Source organism: Schistocerca gregaria, chromosome 7 (assembly GCF_023897955.1).
Source record: "Schistocerca gregaria isolate iqSchGreg1 chromosome 7, iqSchGreg1.2, whole genome shotgun sequence".
In the NCBI taxonomy this organism is placed as follows: Eukaryota; Metazoa; Arthropoda; class Insecta; order Orthoptera; family Acrididae; genus Schistocerca; species Schistocerca gregaria.
In genome coordinates, this window is record NC_064926.1 from 369,936,512 (window position 1) to 369,959,151 (window position 22,640).

The window sequence follows — 22,640 nt, forward strand, 5'->3', positions numbered from 1 at the left end:
CGGCAGCCGCCAGTTTCGTTACAGCGGAGTGGCACACCAAACGACCAGCGGTGGAATTCGGGACAGAGAGGTGAGTGCACTCGGCTGTAGGGTCAGCCCACTGGTTAGCATCACAGCAGAGCAGCACCTTCATCAAGAGATATAGGATTAACAATCTATCGATGAACGTCTCTCACAGGACATAGGAGTCTGCAAGAGGTGTGGAGGGTTGGAATGGGGTTTGGAGGACGGGCAAGAGTTGGTACTCACCCATCGTGAAAACTGGGGCAACGACTTTTCACTCATACCAGAATTCTCAAGAATTTCTAGTATTATTTCCTGCAACTCTCCTAAACGGCTAATATAACGGTGCTGACGAGAAGAACCCGGCAAGTGCTCCAACACGATTTCGTAGAGACTTCGCCCATTGGAAAATGAGCCAGAATAAGCAAATAGGTACGTGCCTCTGCTCATAGGTAGATACGGTTAGGGACCCTGGTCTACACTTTACATAACCACGCGAAAAATATAGATTCTAGTTTATCTTGTCAACATTTGAAAACGGAAAGCCTGAAAATGATGAAACACATCCACTAACGTGATCATACGTGATCTGAAAGCGAAAAAAGCGTTATTGATGACATCCATTTTTATAAGCCTTCTTTCAGAGTTTCCAGCCTATTGCTTCACTTCGAGGAAGATTCTTGCCGATGGTTCAAATGGCTCTGAGCACTGCCGGCCGCGGTGGTCTAGCGGTTCTAGGCGCGCGCGCGACTGCTACGTCCAGGTTCGAATCCTGCCTCGGGCATGGATGTTTGTGATGTCCTTAGGTTAGTTAGGCTTAAGTAGTCCTAAGTTCTAGGTGACTGATGACCACAGATGTTAAGTCCCATAGTGCTCAGAGCCATTTGAACCATTTTTTGGCTCTGAGCACTATGGGACTTAACATCTGTGGTCATCAGTCCCCTATAACTTAGAACTACTTAAGCCTAACTAACCTAAGGACATCACACACATCCATGTCCGAGGCAGGATTCGAACCTGCGACCGTAGCAGTGCGCGGTTCCGGACTGAGCACCTAGAACCGCTAGACCACCGCGGCCGGCTCTTGCCGATGCTTTTTATTGATGTCCAATAGCATTTTTAAGATTTTTCTAGTTGTTTTCTGCTGCAGATTAGCCGGCCGGTGTGGCCGAGCGGGTATAGACGCTTCAGTCTGGAACCACTCGACCGCTACGACCTCAGGTTCGAATCCGGCATGGATGTGTGTGATGTCCTTAGGTAAGTTAGGTTTAAGTAGTTCTAAGTTCTAGGGTACTGATGACCTCAGATGTTAAGTCTCATAGTGCTCAGCGCCATTTCAACCATTTTTACTGCATATTTTTAATTTTCGTTTGAGGCCAAACTGCGGGGCTAAAAACTAATTTTATCGCAGATGTTTTCTTACTTTATTTGATTACTTCTAGGATTCCCGGAATGAGGATGAAAATTTAAACTGATGAATCAAAATGTTGGAATCGATATTTATATCAATAACTAGAAAAGATGTGCTTTGCGTATACTCCTACAGTTGACTATACTTTCTGTTTGGATAACAAAGTAATATAGCTTAGAAATTTTTGCTGAATTTCAGTCGTTTGTGCTACAATAATTTTTTTTTGTGCTTCTCGTCAAATTTAGTTCCTAGGGTGAGACATTTTCGAACTCACCGAAAGACATAGACAAAAAATTTCAGTCCCAGAATTGTGTCCCGCTTGAAAAAATTTTTGCACATGCCGTTGCTCTAGGATCTATATTTACATCTAAATATATACTCAGCCAGCCACTGTATGGTGCCTGGGTGAAGGTACATTGTACTACTGCCAACAATTCCATTTTCTATTCCACTCGAAAATGGAGCGAGGAAAAGGCGATAGTCTCAATGCTTCAGAACGAAACCTGATTTCTGACATCGTGTCTTCGCGGTTCTTACGCGGGATGTACTTTGGTCGCAGTAGGACCATTCCACAGCCTGTAGTTTACACCAGTACTTTAAACATTCCTAGTAGTTGTTCCATCATTTGTCGGAAGTTCATCCTCGATATAATTAACTATTATCTGATATTTAGGGTGACAACATTATAGAAATTCTCAAGATGAGTCGCTAGGAATATTTTGCAACCACTTTAGACTGAGCGTGCTTCAAAGAGAACACTGTTAGTAACACATAAAACCTTGAGCCTCTAAGAGTAAAAGAAAGCATGCACAGAGTCAGCTAATGCACTGTGCTTAACAAGTATTTGTTTGATTATTGTGGGTGGCATATAGTAATTCCAGGCAGTGAAGACAGAGAGCAGTTATATCTTAAAGAGCGCTAACTTTAAATGAGGGGCTTCTTTGATTTGTGTAGCGTTTAATCCTCGTCTTATCTAAGCTGGTTGTCTGCTAACTGTATTTCCACAGCTTCCATTCTAGTAGGAGTAGGCTGCGTCCAGTGTCTTAACTTCCCTGTCACCGATGGAATGGCCTTTGGAAACACAATGTCCAGCCACTGCCGGTTTGTTGAGCTGTAGTAGGCGTGTGAATAGTTGATGATCAATGCAACGTTCTTGTACAGTGCATATAGACTGTCCTATGTACTGTTAACCACACTAACAAGGAATTTCGTATGTTCCGCTTTTCGCAAAAACAGATTATCCTACACGTAATATAGAATATCTGTCTTGGTCAGTGGAATGAGCATCATATTCACTTTATTTTTCTTCAATATTCTTGCAATTTTCGAGAAAATTGGATGTATTAGTTCAACGAAAGGAAACTTAGCTTTTAGGATACTGCATTTACCATAAGCACAAACGTACTGATTTACATTTACAGATCTATAGCACTCACCGTCCTGTGTAAATTAGGTGTGTACTTAAAACTTTCATACACAAGGCTCATGCAGCATCCGGGCGCTGACAGCCTGCAGAGTGAACTGGTACACCTGTAAGAGGTATTCGGTAAGAATTGCTGTACAAGCAATCAATTTCACATACCTCTGCAAGAGAAAACGCCAAATTAACCAAAAGAAAAGCAGGAAGAAGGAGTTGTAAAGTTTACATCCTTTTCCTCACTTGATGGAAATATTTCTTTAGAAATTGAAGGAATACTGAAGGAGAATGAAATGGATGTCATCTTCCTGTAATCGACCTAGACAGCAGTTCTTCTGGGATGTGTGAAGGATGAACTGCTTTCACGATAGGCGGATTTATACAAAATTCTTTTGTGTTTGTGGAAAAAGGTACATAGGACAAACAATACGCGCTGCAAAACAACGTTTCATTAGAGAAGAACGAAAAGGTCGCTTACTGCAATCCAGAAAATATGCTATGGCTGGACATTGTACTTCTCCTAGCTATTCCTTGTACACTCCTGGAAATGGAAAAAAGAACACATTGACACCGGTGTGTCAGACCCACCATACTTGCTCCGGACACTGCGAGAGGGCTGTACAAGCAATGATCACACGCACGGCACAGCGGACACACCAGGAACCGCGGCGTTGGCCTTGCGCAGCATTTGTGCACCGCCGCCGTCAGTGTCACCCAGTTTGCCGTGGCATACGGAGCTCCATCGCAGTCTTTAACACTGGTAGCATTCCGCGACAGCGTGGACGTGAACCGTATGTGCAGTTGACGGACTTTGAGCGGGGGCGTATAGTGGGCATGCGGGAGGCCGGGCGGACGTACCGCCGAATTGCTCAACACGTGGGGCGTGAGATCTCCACAGTACATCGATGTTGTCGCCAGTGGTCGGCGGAAGGTGCACGTGCCCGTCGACCTGGGACCGGACCGCAGCGACGCACGGATGCACGCCAAGACCGTAGGATCCTACGCAGTGCCGTAGAGGACCGCACCGCCACTTCCCAGCAAATTAGGGACACTGTTGCTCTTGGGGTATCGGCGAGGACCATTCGCAACCGTTTCCATGAAGCTGGGCTACGGTCCCGCACACCGTTAGGCCGTCTTCCGCTCACGCCCCAACATCGTGCAGCCCGCATCGCGACAGGCGTGAATGGAGGGACGAATGGAGACGTATCGTCTTCAGCGATGAGAGTCGCTTCTGCCTTGGTGCCAATGATGGCCGTATGCGTGTTTGGCGCCGTGCAGGTGAGCGCCACAATCAGGACTGCATACGACCGAGGCACACAGGGCCAACACCCGGCATCATGGTGTGGGGAGCGATCTCCTACACTGGCCGTACACCTCTGGTGATCGTCGAGTGGACACTGAATAGTGCACGGTACATCCAAACCATCATCGAACCCATCGTTCTACCATTCCTAGACCGGCAAGGGAACTTGCTGTTCCAACAGGACAATGCACGTCCACATGTATCCCGTACCACCCAACGTGCTCTAGAAGGTGTAAGTCAACTACCCTGGCCAGCAAGATCTCCGGATCTGTCCCCCATTGAGCATGTTTGGGACTGGATGAAGCGTCGTCTCACGCGGTCTGCACGTCCAGCACGAACGCTGGTCCAACTGAGGCGCCAGGTGGAAATGTCATGGCAAGCCGTTCCACAGGACTACATCCAGCATCTCTACGATCGTCTCCATGGGATAATAGCAGCCTGCATTGCTGCGAAAGGTGGATATATACTGTACTAGTGCGGACATTGTGCATGCTCTGTTGCCTATGTCTATGTGCCCGTGGTTCTGTCAGTGTGATCATGTGATGTATCTGACCCCAGGAATGTGTCAATAAAGTTTCCCCTTCCTGGGACAATGAATTCACAGTGTTCTTATTTCAATTTCCAGGAGTGTATAACGGGATAATTGAGATACTGGGTGCCGACTCATCCTAGTGGTATTCAGTGGTCAAGGAAACTGTGAACATACATTTAATAGCCAACCTCCTCAACTGAGACGAGGGTTTCCTGCTCAGCAAATCATGGAAATCCCTCATTTAAAGTCTGCACTCTCGAAGGCAGTACTGCTCTTGATCTTCACTTCCTGACATTCCAACATATACTATCAATAGCAATCTGTCAAATACTTCCTAGGCAGTGTCGATTCGAGAATCTATGCTTACTTCTAGAGGCGTAAATCTTTGTCTGTTACTGACGCTCTTGTTACCGACATTGTAACATTTGAGGCAGGCACTTTTACTCCACAATGTAAAATGCCTTATAAATCTGGCCAAGTGACTCAACTTGTGAATTTATAGAGCGTTTTCAGTCTAAAGATCGGTACAAAAGTCAATAGTATCCCGAATGCCCTCCCCAAAACTGAAGGAAAATTTGATCTATCGGGAATTGCGATTTCCTTATAGTCGCCGCCTTATTTATAAAAAAGAGAATGTTCTCAGTGAGAATAGCCATATGTACTGTCAGATTTTCTTGAAGTTAGGTTGCTGAGAACAATTACGCTTACGTTCATACAAAATAATGGTATCGCCCACTGTACACCGAAGTAAACATTGAGCAACAATAGACAGGTAATGCGTAATGCATTCCGCAAGCAGAATAAGTGGTAGTATGAAATGACACTGTAGTATTCACTTCTTGCTGAAAACTCTTTGTGATCAATGAAAATTATTTCTTAAATATTGCAGTTTAGTAGTCTACTAATGTCTAAAGATTTAATTTAAGTTACGAACACCTTCTTAATTGTTTCAACTAAGTAACTCATATATTGCCTTAAGCAACAGCATTACCTTCTCATAGTTACCAATCAACCCGAAGAATAGGGACAAAATTGCTATCGAACACAGTTGCTCGTCATTTTCGTTATTTCTTCACACCAGCAAGTAGAACAGAAAAACCACGCAGACCAAAGTTCTCGCTTGCGTGGCGCACCATATCAGCAGAGATAAAAAAACTGCGAAATGATCGCTCTCGATATGATACATTTCAACGCTCCTAACGGAGACAAGCTTTATTAACGCAGTAAACAAGTCTGAAACCCTCCTGATTGTACTTACCTTTACAATACATCATTTTATGTATTTTCGAATGTGTGCTTCATATTATCTATGTGATTTGAGTGGATTTCGTCCTAGTTTGACACAGGAAGGTCATTCGATAAAGATTTTTTCTGTCATATTGCATTGCATATGAGTGAGCATTGTTTGTTAACATAACTTGTTTCCATTTTGATATTGAACAACAGAGTTTACATTTTTTACGGAGAAACATATGTGTTAACACTACATAGTAAATGGCCATTTGGTTACATTTAGAATAACACATAAAATCAGCAAATAATGTATAGTAGATCATAGCAACGAATTTTGGGAATTTCACTGTTATTAGCTACATGAACACGATCTGCTAGAGTACTAGATCATCAATTTATAACGTTTCACGTAAAACCCTCCAAAACCTTGAAAAGGCCTTCAATTGTACGAGAAAGTTAATGAGATACATCAAATAATTTTCTTAACATAGCTTTTTTGAATTACAGTCGAATAAAAACATGCAGAGTCTTTCTTTGTAGTGTGACAGTTTTGCTTATATGTGTATCTCTTCTTACCATATTTTTTACAGACGTTCTTCGTTTTATCGTTTGCTGTACCGACGAACAGTTTTTACAAGTGTGTTTAGCAGAGATTTTTCTTCCTTAACGAATGAGATAGGTTGAAATTTCTTGCTTGCATGATATCTAGGGCTGAAAGATGTAACAGCCTCTCAGCATTCTAGACAAGGTAGTATGGGGCCAGACACCTCCTCTGACTCTCGGTAAGGCTGAAGATATTGTTTGTAGACTTACCATCCAACGTCAGAAGGCAGCAACACATGGGAGGAGTGCATACAAGAATAAAACCACATAGTTCTCCCTGGTGAACAATGATTCCTTGTTAAATAAGAGGAAGAGGTACGATCTCTCTTCGAAATTTATATTTGTCCTAACCAAACACTAATTAAATCGTGGGACTGAGACGAAGCAGTTCCTCACAAATCTTATCTGGTAGAAGTATTCACAGTCCCTTTTCTGTTCACAACAATCTCTCATATTTTACTTGACGACTTGTGTAACTTTCTATAACCATCATAGTAAGTTACTGTCACTAACAACTAAAAGCACTTGCTAACGTCATGGCTGATTGTCGCTTCAGCGATGGCTGCTCAGAGCTGGTTCGTTTGCACTTTCTCTCCAGTGAGGAATGTGTGAGGTTTCTATCATGACACACGTGAATTAGAGTTCATGGCTGACAGTGCTATTACACCAACATACCAGAGGTTACATCCTTCGTGGCATGTCACTCGCGGTTTTCTTTTGCATACACAGCTCTCAGTTGTACATAAATTGGAAGAAGAAAGATAAGAAGGCCATGCAACAGACGGAGCACCGCAAGAGGCACCGTCGAATCCATGTTTTAAGTTGGGAGGAGGTGTGATCATAGAATTCTTGTATCATCGTGCCGTCTCCAAAGTCTCCAGAATAAACAAAACTGTTTTCTTAATTTCCTGACCGGCCCGGGGTGGTCGAGTGCTTCTAGGCGCTACCATCTGGAACCGCGCGACCGCTAGGAACGCAGGTTCGAATCCTGCCTCGGGCATTGATGTGTGTGATGTACTTAGGTTAGCTACGTTTAAGTAGTTCTAAGTTCTAGGGGACTGATTACCTCACACGTTGAGTTCCATAGTGCTTAGAGTCATTTGAACCATTTTCGTAATTTTTTATAATTCCAACTGCAACAACGAGAAAGTTTCCCAGACTGTCAAGGCTGGAAGGTATATTGCAAAAAGTCTTGTTCTCCTTTTTAGGATTCCGTGCATCAATCGGCAAGAACAGAAGATTTATAGGATCACTTCATTGTAAGTCTATGTGTCTGCTTGATCGTTAGAAATCCTTCTTTTCAGCAACCGGTAGATTTATCAAGTTGAAATTTATGCCAGTCACTAGTCTACAGTCCGTTTGCGGTGTAATACATATAAGATTCTAAGACTGTGTAACCAAAAGATAGTTTCATTTATGTTACATGCTTTGCTACTCACTAATCAACTCAATAAAATCTGTAGGGAACATCCTGCTGACCTTGAATCATGGAACTTGGAAAGAAGCAAAGTTTCTACATATACATCTAATTCCATACTCCGCAAACCACCTGACGGTGTGTGGCGCAGGGTACCTTGAGTACCTCTATCGGTTCTCCCTTCTATTCCAGTCTCGTATTGTTCGTGGAGAGAAGGATTGTCGCTATGCTTCTGCGTGGGCTCTAATCTCTCTGATTTTATCCTCACGGTCTCTTCGCGAGATATACGTAGGAGGGAGCAATATACTGCTTGACTCTTCGGTGAAGGTATGTTCTCGAAAGTTCAACAAAAGCCCGTACCGAGCTACTGAGCGTCTCTCCTGCAGAGTCATCCACTGGAGTTTATCTATCATATTCATAACGCTTTCGCGATTACTGTATGATCCTGTAACTAAGCACGCTGCTCTCCGTTGGATCTTTTCTATCTCTTCTATCAACCCTATCTGGTACGGATACCACACTGCTGAGCAGTATTCAAGCAGCGGGGGAACAAGCTTACTGTAACCTACTTCCTTTGTTTTCGGATTGCATTTCCTAAGGATTCTTCCAATAAATCTCAGTCTGCCATCTGCTTTACCAACGATCAACTTTATATAATCATTCCATTTTAAATCACCCCTAATGCGTACTCCCAGATAATTTATGGAATTAACTGCTTCCAGTTGCTGACGTGCTACTTTGTAGTTAAATGACAAGGGGTCTATCTTTCTATGTATTCGAAGCACATTACACTTCTCTACATCGAGATTCAATTACCATTCCCTGCACCATGCGTCTATTCACTACAGATACTCCTGCATTTCAGTACAATTTTTCATTGTTACAACCTCTCGATATACCACAGAATCATCCGCAAAAAGCCTCAGTGAACTTCCGATCTCATCCACAAGATCATTTATGTATATTGTAAATAGCAACGGTACTACGACACTCCCCTGCGGCACACCTGTAATCACTCTTACTTCGGAAGACTTCTCTCCATTGAGAATGCCATGCTGCGTTCTGTTATCTAGGAACTCTTTAATCCAATCACACAATTGGTCTGATAGTCCATATGCTCTTACTTTGTTCATTAAACAACTCTGGGGAACTGTATCGAACGCCTTGCGGAAGTCAAAAAACACGGCATCTACCTGGGAACCCGTGTCTATGGCCCTCAGAGTCTCGTGGACTAATAGTGCGAGCTGGGTTTCACACTACGGTCTTTTCCGAAATCCATGCTGATTCCCACAGAGTAGATTTCTAGTCTCCAGAAAAGTCATTGTACTCGAACATAATACGTGTTCCAAAACTCTGCAACTGATCGACGTTAGAGATATAGGTCTATAGTTCTGCACATCTATTCGACGTCCCTTCTTGAAAACGGGGATGACCTGTGCCCTTTTCCAATCCTTTGGAATGCTACGCTCTTCTGGAGACCTAAGGTTCACCGCTGCAAGAAGAGGGGCTAATACCTTCGCGTTCTCTGTGTAAAATCGAAGTGGTATCCTATCAGGTCAAGCGGCCTTTCCTCTTTTGAGCGATTTTAATTGATTCTCTATTCCTTTGTCGTCTATTTCGATATCTACCATTTTGTCATCTGTGTGACAATCTAGATAAGGAACTACAGTGCAGTCTTCCTCTGCGAAACAGCTTTGGAAAAAGACATTTAGTATTTCGGCCTTTAGTCTGTCATCCTCTGTTTCAGTACCATTTTGGTCACAGAGTGTCTGGGTATTTTGTTTTGATCCACCTACCGTTTTGACATAAGACCAAAATTTCTTAGGATTTTCTGCCAAATCAGTACATAGAACTTTACTTTCGAATTAACTGAACGCCTCTCGCATAGCCTTCCTCACACTACATTTCGCTTCAAGCAATTTTTGTTGGTCTGCAAGGCTTTGGCTTTGTTTATGTTTGCTGTGAAGTTCCCTTTGCTTTCGCAGCAGTTTTCTAACTCAATTGGTGTACCACGGTGGCTCTTTTCCTTCTCTTACGATCTTGCTTGGCACATACTCATCTAACGCATATTGTACTATGGGTTTGAACTTTGTCCACTGATCCTCAACACTATTTGTACTTGAGACAAAACTTTGGTGTTGAGCCATGAGGTACCCTGTAATCTGCTTTTTGTCACTTTTGCTAAACAGAAAAATCTTCCTACCTTTCTTAATAATTATATTTACGGATGAAATCATCGATGCAGTAACCGCTTTATGATCCTGATTCCCTGTTCCGCGTTAACTGTTTCAAATAGTTCGGGTCTGTTTGTCACCAGCAGGTTTAATATGTTATCGCCACGAGTCGGTTCTCTGTGTAACTACTCAAGGTAGTTTTCAGATAAAGCACTTAAAAGAAATTCACTGGATTCTTTGTACCTGCCGCCCGTTATGAACGGTTGAGTCTCCCAGTCTATATCCGACAAATTAAAATATCCACCCAGAACTATAACATGGTGGGGAAATCTACTCGAAATATTTTCCAAATTATCCTTCAGGTGCTCAGCCACAACAGCTGCTGAGCCAGGGGGCCTATAGAGACATCCATTTACCATGTCTGAGCCTGCTTTAATCGTGACCATCACCCAAATTATTTCACATTTCGGATCTCCGTCAATTTCCTTCCATACTATTGCACTTCTTATCCCTATAAATACGCCTCCCCCTTCACTGTCCAGCCTGTCTCTGCGGTATACATTCCAATTTGAGTTTAGGATTTCATTACTGTTTAAGTCTGGTTTCAGCCAACTTTCTGTCGCTAGTACTATATCGGCAGTGTAACCGTTTATTAATGAGAGCAGTTCTGGGACCTTTCTATAGACGCTCCTGCAGTTTACTATTAGCACATTAATATTGTTATTCCCTGTTGCATTTTGCCTACTCCTACCTTGCCGCGTCTCAGGAGGCGTCTTGTCGGGCCTAGGGAGGGAGTTCTCTAACCTAAAAAACGCACATGTACACTCCACGCGTACTCCGTTACCCTTGTAGCCGCTTCCTGAATGTAGTGCACGCGTGGCCTATTCAGGAGGACCCTACATTTCTCCACCCGATAGCGGACGTCGAGAAATTTGCACCCCAGATCTCCGCAGAATCGTCTGAGCATCTGGTTTAAGCCTTCTACTCGGCTCCAAACCAGAGGACCACTATCGGTTCTGGGAACGATACTACAAATAGTTAGCTCAGTTTCGCAGTAAAGCCCAAAGAATAATTCCGAAAATTATGACATCCGAAAGTGTTTTTGCCATTGGCTATTAGACCCTCTTCCTGTCCGTCCATCTGTTAAGACCTATTTTTCTCAGGAACGGGTAGAGGAACAAATTAAAAGTATCTCACACGCTGAGATCTATAGCCACTTGGTAGTGCAAAACACTTAAGCATTTAAGTCAATTCGATCAAAAGATTTTGTCATTTACGCCACTTGTATCGAAACTCGCAAACACACTCATGAAAACTTACAGGGTACTTTCCGTTGACCTAGAATCATAAAATTTGATAAGAAACAAGGACTCACATTACAAATAAAGGAAAATTCTGAGAATTGTTAATCCATAACTACATAACACGAAAAACAATTTTTTGTTATTTTTAATTCGTTTGTTTTTCTGCTACGACAGCTTTTTCTCTTAAAGAGTTTGGTGCATAAGCTTTATATTTAAGTCGCGGACTAAATTCCACGCTCCATTTTCGGTGTACAAAATTTAAGCTTAAAATCAATACATCAAGAGATTCTGCCAATTATACCACATGGTTTGATAGTCGCAAACCCACTTATCAAAACGTATAGGATACTTGACGCAGAATGACGAAATTTGGAAAGAAGCAACGTTTCGCAGTACAAGAGAAGTAAAAAATTGAATATTGCTAAATTGTAATTAAATTACAGAAAAATATCTTTCCAGCATTACAAGATACATTACATTCATCTTCAATCAGAAAGATAGTAGACGAACATTAGTGTAAGCAAAAATATATTTTAAGTTGCAGTCATGTTTTAGAAAGAAAATAAAAAATTACTAAGTCATATATATATATATATATATATATATATATATATATATATATATATATATATATATATATATATATATATATATATATAGGGGGGTCCATTGATATTGACCGAGTGAAATATCTCACAAAATAATCGTCAAACTAAAAAACCACAAAGAACGAAACTTGTCTAACTTGAAGGGGGAAACCTTATGGCGCTATGGTTGGCCCTCTAGATGGCGCTGCCATAGGCCAAACGTATTTCAGCTGTTATTGTTTTTAAATAGGTAATCCCATTTTTAATTACATATTCGTGTAGTATTTAAAGAAATATGAATGTTCTAGTTAGACCACTTTTTTCGCTTTCTTCGAAGGAATCGTCTATGCGAGAGTCCGCTTGGGCAGTTTTTAAATTTCATTTTATTTTATTTATTTATTTCTCTTTTGAGCAGTATCCTGCCGAGCGGTTCTAGGCGCTTCATTCCGGAACCGCGCTGCTGCTACGGTCTCAGGTTCGAGTCCTCCCTCGGGTATAGATGTGTGTGATCCTTAGATTTAGATATTTCTAAGTCTAGGGGACTGATGACCTCAGATGTTAAGTTACATAGCGCTCAGAGCCATTTTTTTCTTGAGAAGTAGTAGTTGTTCGTGGGGCCTGCTGTCTCATAACGTCCCCCTCCACCATAGATTCGCCTCTGGTAAAAGTCTAACTGCCTGAAACATGAACAAGAAGAAGAAGGAGGTATGTTGAAGAAATAACGAACACTGAAACAACTGTTTGGATCGTAGCTGCTACTGGCCTCCGAAGCTGCATACATGCCTTTGTGACTTGACATGGACTTTGTTGGCATTTCTGCAGAACCCAAGACATTTTACGTGAATTTTTTGCTTTCTCCTTCGTTGACTTCATCAACTGACAAATAAATTACCACATTCTAGCCTAACCTAGACCTAGGATTAAGCTGCACATCAGTCGGTCCCCACAACCAGGTTTTTTAATTTCATATTACTTGCCTACACCAACTCACAGCCAGACTACCTGCGGAAATGCGCTCATCGCAGCGAGAGTCCCACACTCGGCAGAAACGTCTCTCCGCAGAAGCTTCCGTCTGCATAACTGTTCCAACTCCGTGTACACAGTGGCTGCCGGCACCACGCTTGGTGCCTCCGGTAGCAGGGCGACACCACTACAGAGGGGCGGCCTCGTCACAGCGACGCCTCGCCCACGCAACGCAGCTCGACTGGCGCGTCTCAGCACCAGCTGAAGCAGCAGCGGTGGCAGGCGGCGGCGGTGGTGGCGGCTGTGGCGGCGCCGCCTCTCTCCCTGGAGACTCCGGGGATGCAGAAGCGCCCACCCCACCACTGCGCCATCAGCCGTCTCACACGCACTCTTCCTCGCGAAGCCATTTCCCGGCGTGAGTTAGAGGCGACGCGAATCTTCGCCCTGGCGCCAGCGGCCGGAGTTAACGGCCGCTTTTACGAGCGCGCATCCGATCTCCGGCGACACTGCTCCTCCTCCCGGGCGCCACCGCATCCCGTGGATATTATCCCGAGCATGCACGCCGCGTTCGTGCCCCTGTTTACTCTACAACGGCACTTGCCGACCGCAACCTCCGCCGGTACACCATTTACCGAACACGAGACCATATCCTCTGCCCACACTCCTAAATTTTGAATGATACATTGCTCTGCAAAACTTAAGGACAAAACGGATAAAGCAACGCAGCACATTAGCTACTGGGTGGACATGAATGAAAGTGCAGGAGCATGTTGACAGAGGTCTCCCAGGTGTGCATAGGAAGTGTCATAACACTTGGAGTCAAAAGCGACTGGCTCGGCAACGCAACGCAGTTGAAGAAAAGGCAAAAGTTGCAGCGTGTCCCTCAACTAGGAGTTACCGTTCACTGTGGTGGTGTTCTTCGTTATTAAACGGAGCAGAGGTGACATGTGGACGTGAGATTTAAAACTTTCCCGGCGTATAGATTGTTCCACAATATTTCGGGAGAACTGCCAGATGTCTGCAACTTGCTGTTTTTGGCATAGAGTTTTCTGGTGAATACTGACAAAAAAGGCACTCATCTCACGTATTTAACACCCCGTCGGTACATCCATGATCGTTTTACACATAATAAATTAACATAATAATTGAAGTGTTCACATATCTACATTCAAGTGCAGCCCATTCAAATTTTTTAAAACAAGAGGGAGACGTATTGACCTTCGGAACAATTTAACATTATTCCTGTGTTCAATTCTGCAGCACATTCGAATTAAAATAAAGTGCACATAACTACTTGCTACAATAAGTGAACTGTGCACATGTCAGTATTCTGGTGCAGCCAGCTCATATATTTAAAAAAGGGAACCGTATCTTTACACAAACCATTTAATCTATTATGTAACCTTTTCACTGTAAACAGACGAGCCTATAACATGCAAAACATCTTTGAAATGACAGCGCAAATGTAATCTGCAGTGGGGAGCACATACATCAGGCACAGTAGGCATGCCTTTTACTACTCTATCGTCCCTGTAAGCATAATTCACGGTCAGAAATTCATGGTTCTTAACGTCTAAGGTGCCATTTCTAAACAAACAAGTTTTATCGTTTGCAAAATAAGCAAAATAACCTATACAGGCGACGGTGTAAAGACGTCTCTACTCTTCACCGACACCTGCCATGTACATAAGCAAGTCTCCATTGGCAGATGATTATCAGAACCATCGAAACGCATGGTGGAAAAATAATCATGTGACTCACACAGAAACTGTTTCACTTCTATTGAACAGCAGTATCGAGCGAGATACACTACGTGATGAAAAGTATCCGAACGCCCCTAAAAATAAACATTTTTCGCATTAGGTGCATTGTACTACCACCTACATCTACATCTACATCTACACCCATACTCCGCAAGCCACCTGACGGTGTGTGGCGGAGGGTACCCAGAGTACATCTACCGGTTCTCCCTTCTATTCCAGTCTCGTATTGTTCGTGGAAAGAAGGTTTGTCGGTATGCTTCTGTGTGGGCTCTAATCTCTCTGATTTTATCCTCGTGGACTCTCTGCGAGATATACGTAGGAGGGAGCAATATACTGCTTGACTCTTCGGTGAAGGTATGTTCTCGAAACTTTAACAAAAGCCCCTACCGAGCTACTGAACGTCTCTCCTGCAATGTCTTCCACTGGAGTTCCAACTCCATAACGCTTTCGCAATTACTAAATGATCCTGTAACGAAGCGCACTGCTCTCCGTTGGATCTTCTCTATCTCTTCTATCAACCCTAGATTTCTAGTCTCCAGAAAAGTCATTATACTCCAACACGATACGTGTTCCAAAATTCTTCAACTGATTGACGTTAGAGATATAGGTCTATAGTTCTGCACATCTGTTCGACGTCCCTTCTTGAAAACGGGGATGACCTGTGCCTTTTCCAATTCTTTGGAACGCTTCGCACTTCTAGAGACCTATGGTACACCGCTGCAAGAAGGGGGGCGAGTTCCTTCACGCACTCTGTGTAAAATCGAACTGGTATCCCATCAGGTCCAGCGGCCTTTCCTCTTTTGAGCGATTTTAATTATTTCTCTATTCCTTTTTCGTCTATTTCGATATCTACCATTTTGTTATCTGTGTGACAATCTAGAGAAGGAACTACAGTGCAGTCTTCCTCTGTGAAACAGCTTTGGAAGAAGACATTTAGTATTTCGGCCTTTAGTCTGTCATCCTCTGTTTCAGTACCATTTTGGTCACAGAGTGTCTGGACATTTTGTTTTGATACACCTACCACTTTGACATAAGACCAAAATTTCCTAGGATTTTCTGCCAAGTCAGTACATAGAACTTTACTTTCGAATTCATTGAACACCTCTCGCATAGCCCTCCTCACACTACATTTCACTTCGCGTAATTTTTGTTTGTCTGCAAGGCTTTTGCTATGTTTATGTTTGCTGTGAAGTTCCCTTTGCTTCTGCAGCAGTTTTCTAACTCGGTTGTTGTACCACGGTATGGATCCCACACTGATGAGCAATACTCAAGTATAGGTCGAACGAGTGTTTTGTAAGCCGCCACCTTTGTTGATGGACTACATTTTCTAAGGACTCTCCCAATGAATCTCAATCTGGTACCCGCCTAACCAATTAATTTTATATGATCATTCCACTTCAAATCGTTCCGCACGCATACTCCCAAATATTTTACAGAAGTAACTGCTACCTACTGCCAGGTACTCCATATCAGCGACCTCATTAGTCAATAAACATTGTGAGAGAGCAGAATGGGGCTCTCCGCTGAACTCATGGTCTTCGAACTTGGTCAGGTGATTGGGTGTCACGCCTGTACGAGAGGTTTCCACACTCCTAAACATCTCTATGTCCTCATTTTCAAATGTCATAGTGAAGCGGAAACGTGAAGGGTTACACACAGCATACGCCGACTGCGTCTGATGACTGACAGAGACCGTCGAATCTCTAAGAGGATTGTAATGTGTAATAGGCTGACTTTTATACAGACCATCACAAAGGAATTCTAAACTGCATCAGGATCTACTGCAAGTACTGTGACAGTTAGGTGGGAAGAGAGGAAACTTCGGTTTCTTGGTCGAGCGGGTGCTCATAAGCCACACATCACGCCTTTAAATGCCAAAGCCGGGCGAGGTGACCGAGTGGTTCTACGCGCTACAGTCTGGAACCGCGCGACCGCTACGGTCGCAGGTTCGAATCCCGCCTCGTGCATGGATGTGTGTGATGTCCTCAGGTGATTTAGGTTTAAGTAATCCTAAGTTCTAGGGTTCTGATAAGCTGAAAAGTTAAGTTCCACATTGCTCAGATACATTTGAACCATTTTTAAATGCCAAACGACGCCTGACTTGGTGTAAGGAGCGTAAACATTGGACGATCGAACAGTGGAAAAGCATTTGTGGAGTGACGAATCACGGCACACAACGTGATGATCCGACGACAGGGTGTGGCTACGGCGTATGCCCGGTGTATGCCAGCGTGTGTAGCGCCAACAATAAAATTCAGGAACGGTGGTGTAATGGTGTGTTGTTGTTTTTCATGGAATTGGCTTGCGCCCCTTGTTGTTTTACGTGGCACTATCACTGCACAGACCTACATTGATGTTTTACGCACCTTCCTGCTTCCCACTGTTGAAGATCTATCCGGGGTTGACGATTGCTATTTCCACATGATCGAACACCTGATCATTATGCACGACGTGTGGCGAAGTAGTTTCACGACATAAAATCATGTAATGGAATGGCCTGCACGGAGCCCTGACCTGCATCATACAGAAATACTTTGGGATGCTTTTGAACCCAGACTCTGTGTAATACCTCACCGATCGACATCGATACCTCTCCTCTGTGCTGCACTCCGTGAGAAATGGCTGCCATTACTCAAGAAACCTTGTAGCATCTGACTAAACGTATGCCCGCGGGTGTGGAAGCTGTAATCAAGGCTAAGGGTGGGCCAACACCGTATTCAATTCGATCGTTACCGTTAGAGGGTGCCACAAACTTGTAAGTTATTTTCAGCCAGGTGTACGGATAGCTATGATCACATAGTGTATGATAGTATGCCTCACCGATCGACATCGATACCTCTCCTCAGGGCAGCACTCCGTGAAGAATGGGCTGCCATTACTCAAGAAAGCTTGTAGCATCTGACTAAACGTATGCCCGCGGGTGTGGAAGCTGTAATCAAGGCTAAGGGTGGGCGAACACCGTATTGATTCGATCGTTACGTTAGAGGGTGCCACGAACTTGTAAGTCATTTTCAGCCAGGTGTACGGATAGCTATGATCACATATTGTATGATACTATGCCTCACCGATCGACATCGATACCTCTCCTCAGTGAAGCACTCCGTGAAGAATGGGCTGCCATTACTCAAGAAACATTGTAGCATCTGACTAAACGTATGCCCGAGAGTGTGGAAGCTGTAATCAGGGCTAATTGTGGGCCACCACCGTATTGAATTCGATCGTTAACGTTAGAGGGTGCCACAAACTTGTAAGTTATTTTCAGCCAAGTGTACGGATACCTATGCTCACATAGTATATGAAACTATGCCTCTCCGATCGACATCGATACCTCTCCTTCGCGCAGCACTCCGTGAAGAATGGGCTGCCATTACTCAAGAAACCTCGTAGCATCTGACTAAACGTATGCCCGCGGGTGTGGAAGCTGTAATCAAGGCTAAGGGTGGGCGAACACCGTATTGATTCGATCGTTACGTTAGAGGGTGCCACGAACTTGTAAGTCATTTTCAGCCAGGTGTACGGATACCTATGATCACATAGTGTATGATACTATGCCTCACCGATCGACATCGATACCTCTCCTCAGTGAAGCACTCCGTGAAGAATGGGCTGCCATTACTCAAGAAACATTGTAGCATCTGACTAAACGTATGCCCGAGAGTGTGGAAGCTGTAATCAGGGCTAATTGTGGGCCACCACCGTATTGAATTCGATCGTTAACGTTAGAGGGTGCCACAAACTTGTAAGTTATTTTCAGCCAAGTGTACGGATACCTATGCTCACATAGTATATGAAACTATGCCTCTCCGATCGACATCGATACCTCTCCTTCGCGCAGCACTCCGTGAAGAATGGGCTGCCATTACTCAAGAAACCTCGTAGCATCTGACTAAACGTATGCCCGCGAGTGTGGAAGCTGTAATCAAGGCTAAGGGTGGGCCAACACCGTATTGAATTCGATCGTTACCGTTAGAGGGTGCCACGAACTTGTATGTTATTTTCAGCCAGGTGTACGGATACCTATGATCACATAGTGTATGATACTATGCCTCACCGATCGACATCGATACCTCTCCTCCGTGCAGCACATCGTGAAGAATGGGCTGCCATTACTAAAGAAACCTTGTAGCATCTGACTAAACGTATGCCCGCGGGTGTGGAAGCTGTTATCAAGGCTAAGGGTGGGCCAACACCTTATTGAATTCGATCGTTACCGTTAGAGGGTGCCACAAACTTGTAAGTTATTTTCAGCCAGTTGTAAGGATACTTATGATCACATAGTGTATGATACTATGCCTCACCGATCGACATTGAAACCTCTCCTCAGGGCAGCACTCCGTGAAGAATGGGCTACCATTACTCAAGAAACCTTGTAGCATCTGACTAAACGTATGTCCGCGGGTGTGGAAGCTGTAATCAAGTCTACGGGTGGGCCAACACCGTATTGAATTCGATCGTTACCGTTAGAGGGTGCCACAAACTTGTAAGTTATTTTCAGCCAGGTGTAAGGATACTTATGATCACACAGTGTATGATACTATGCCTCACCGATCGACATTGAAACCTCTCCTCAGGGCAGCACTCCGTGAAGAATGGGCTGCCATTACTCAAGAAACCTTGTACCATCTGACTAAACGTATGTCCGCGGGTGTGGAAGCTGTAATCAAGTCTACGGGTGGGCCAACACCGTATTGAATTCGATCGTTACCGTTAGAGTGTGCCACGAACTTGTAAGTCCTTTTAGCCATGTGTACGGTTACGTATGATCACTTAGTGTATGATACTAGAGTGAGGAATTTTTGCTAGGAAGAACACAGCAAGTTATCTTGGATGGAGAGTCATTTCCAGCCCTGTGTACGGATACGTACGATCACATAGTGTATGATACTAGTGTGAGGAATTTTTGCTAGGAAGAACACAGCAAGTTATTTTGTTTGGAGAGTCATTGACAAATGTAGAAATAACTTAGGGTGTGTTCCACGGAAATGTACTGGAATTAGTTGTTCAGTTCATATATTCGTGGCCTTATGGACAATATTAACCATAATCTCAAACTTTTCACAGACGATGCAGTTATCTGTTACGGAGTACTCTCTGACAGAAGCTGTGCAAATATTTAGTGAGATTTTGATATGGTTTCAAAGTAGTACGAAGATTAGAAAGTTACGATAATTGTTCATGAAATGCAGTTGGCTAAACTAAAACAAGTACTTTCATGAATAAAATGCAATTTGGTTCGGTCAGCTCATGCAGACACTCGACGTTATAATTTGTACAAACAGGAAGCGGAAAAACCGGAGATTGAATTATTGCTAAAGTAGATGGGTGACGGCAGATCATTTGTAGAATACGAACCATACCGAATAGGTCTAACAGAGGATATGAACGGCTAAAAATATGAGCAGCACGATTGCTCACGTTTGTTCGAGTCATGGGAGAGTTGATGAAAACGGCGAGGTCAAAGAATCCAGAAGATGCAAGCAAACCGTCCCGTGCAAGCCCACTCAGGAAATTTCTAGAACCAAACTTTGAGTGCTGAGTCTAGTAACAAATCACACCCCGGTACGCATTGCTCCCATAGGGATCGCGAAAACAAGAACAGGCTAACTATATCATACATGGAGGAATTTACGATATCATTTTAATCGAGATCCATATAGACGTAACTTCCACTAGTTCCATGCATGCCTTTCACCACTCTTGGATGAAAAAACGTGTGTTTCTGAATTATTTCTGAAAAAAAGTCAATGTTCCATTGCCGTTAATCAAATCTTGAAATACACACAGATTGCAAGCGGTCATTTCCAGGCAAATCGAAAACTTTCGTTAATAAATCCTATTTCGATTAGTAAAATCTCCTAGGGCCACTTTCTCTCATCTGTTTATTTTTAATTTTTATTTATTTATCTATTGTTTTGCTTTCCAAGCCCCGGCAAGTGAGGATACCACGGGCAGAATTATTGTAGCACCTGTTGCCATGTGCGAATTCCCGTAATGTGTTATACCGACCCAGGGGAAAGATCAAAGAAACTTACCCGACTTCCTTCTACTCCAGGATTTCACTACATAAACCTTATTATTTCGCAATAATATGGGACTAAAAAACCGCTTTATTTTGCTGCTTTTCATTTAGGCACTTGAAATTATTTTAACAGTATTTTTAAGGCTAATATAAGTCTTTACCAACGTGTGTGTGAATTGTACAGTACGGGGTGTTTCGTGAACGCAAGCGGAAATCTTGAAAACTTCGTCAGTTCTCTAACTAGTGTAGTTCAAATAATAAGAGTTGTAACCCTAGTAACAGTTACTATTTTTAACAGAGATTTTGGGGAAAATGTGATATATGAACAATTTCAGGATATATGAACCATTTGGTGTTGCAAGTGAGATAAAGCATGTTAATTATTTACGAATACCATACGTACACTTATCTCGAATTGAAAACGAAGTAGAGGATGACTTCTTTCTGGAACTTCTTTACATTCTTGCCTTGAAACAGGCTTTTAAAAAGATGTTGCTGTCACAAAGTGTACTTTACACGAATTTTAATAATGACTATAAAAAAAGTCCACTGATTAACTCATAGTTTGTCTTAAAAAAATCATTCTGTTTACAGATTTTTCGGAAGAGTACTCTACTTTTTAGTTAAGTATGTTATAAGATAATGCGCAAAATTTCAGTCCTCCATCTTTAATAGTTTAAACATTATAAAGTGAGTTTTCATGAAATTCAAGTTAAAGCTGAAGCTTATTTCTCTACATACGCTGTATAGCGCTGATGCATCCCACGCCCATATTCATCTTGCATCTAGTGCTGTTATCCTTCGCTTCTCTTTTCCAGATTTCTTCTTATTCCTGCTTCGAAGTTCTTAGCATATTTAGTCCAACAGGCCGTCCAATCAATTACATGACCTTCATCCTTGACACTGCATCATCACTGAAACATAGCAGAGCATGCAGCACATTTACTTTCAAATTATTTCGTTGTACCATAAAAGCGTTGGCATCCGTTCGTATACACAGCTTTCAAAATGCTCATTTAGGTTTCAAGTCCGGCCAAGTAATTTCTTCTCTAATAGCCCTGTGTCTCTAAAAGTTTGGAGGCTAAAAAGCAATAAAAAACTAAAAATTAGAAGAAATTCTGTTTTTAGCAGAACTGTCTTCGTGACATGGGGGTGTATTGAAGTGTGCAGGCAGTTTTCAAATCCTCTAATTTTAGGGCTTTCTTCGGTACAATTTTCTTGAAGTAAACTATTTCTCGTTCAGAAAACTAAAGCGAATTTAGCAACACAAAAATTAAAAATATGGATTTTTTGACACTTATTCAGGTACTAGTCTCCATACAAAGGAATTAAAATTTAAAGACGAAAGTAAATTTCACATGACGTTTCAAGACCAGGCAACCTAATTCGACTAAATTTCGACCATACATAGAAGAAATTGGCGCAGCATAATACAGAATGTAACTGAAAGAAATACTGCATAATGGGAAAAGATACGACACATCTGTTCAAAGATATTAATTACCCTGAAGTCAAGACGAATTATGATCATCCCCCGCACATTACGATAACATAACATGGTTCTTAATAGCTGTGTGATCAACACGGACAGCAGCACATGCACTGAAACGCCCTCGCCTGCCAGCCACAAGATTAGGAATAGTTGAAACGAATGAACCCTCGGTCACAAGTTTTAGACTTATTAACCAAGTGCCTCCACCTGAATTTAAACGTTTCAAGTGGCCTATTACATAATTATAAATTTATGAGAAAAGCATTTTCTATATAGAAGTGTAAGTACTGACTAACAATACAAGACAGAAACAGTACTTACATGTCACGTATAAAATAAATAACAGGCCGAAAGGGCTTTAGTCAAATATTTTTTGAAAAGAATACATGAAGGCCAACCACTATGGGCTTCCCATACCA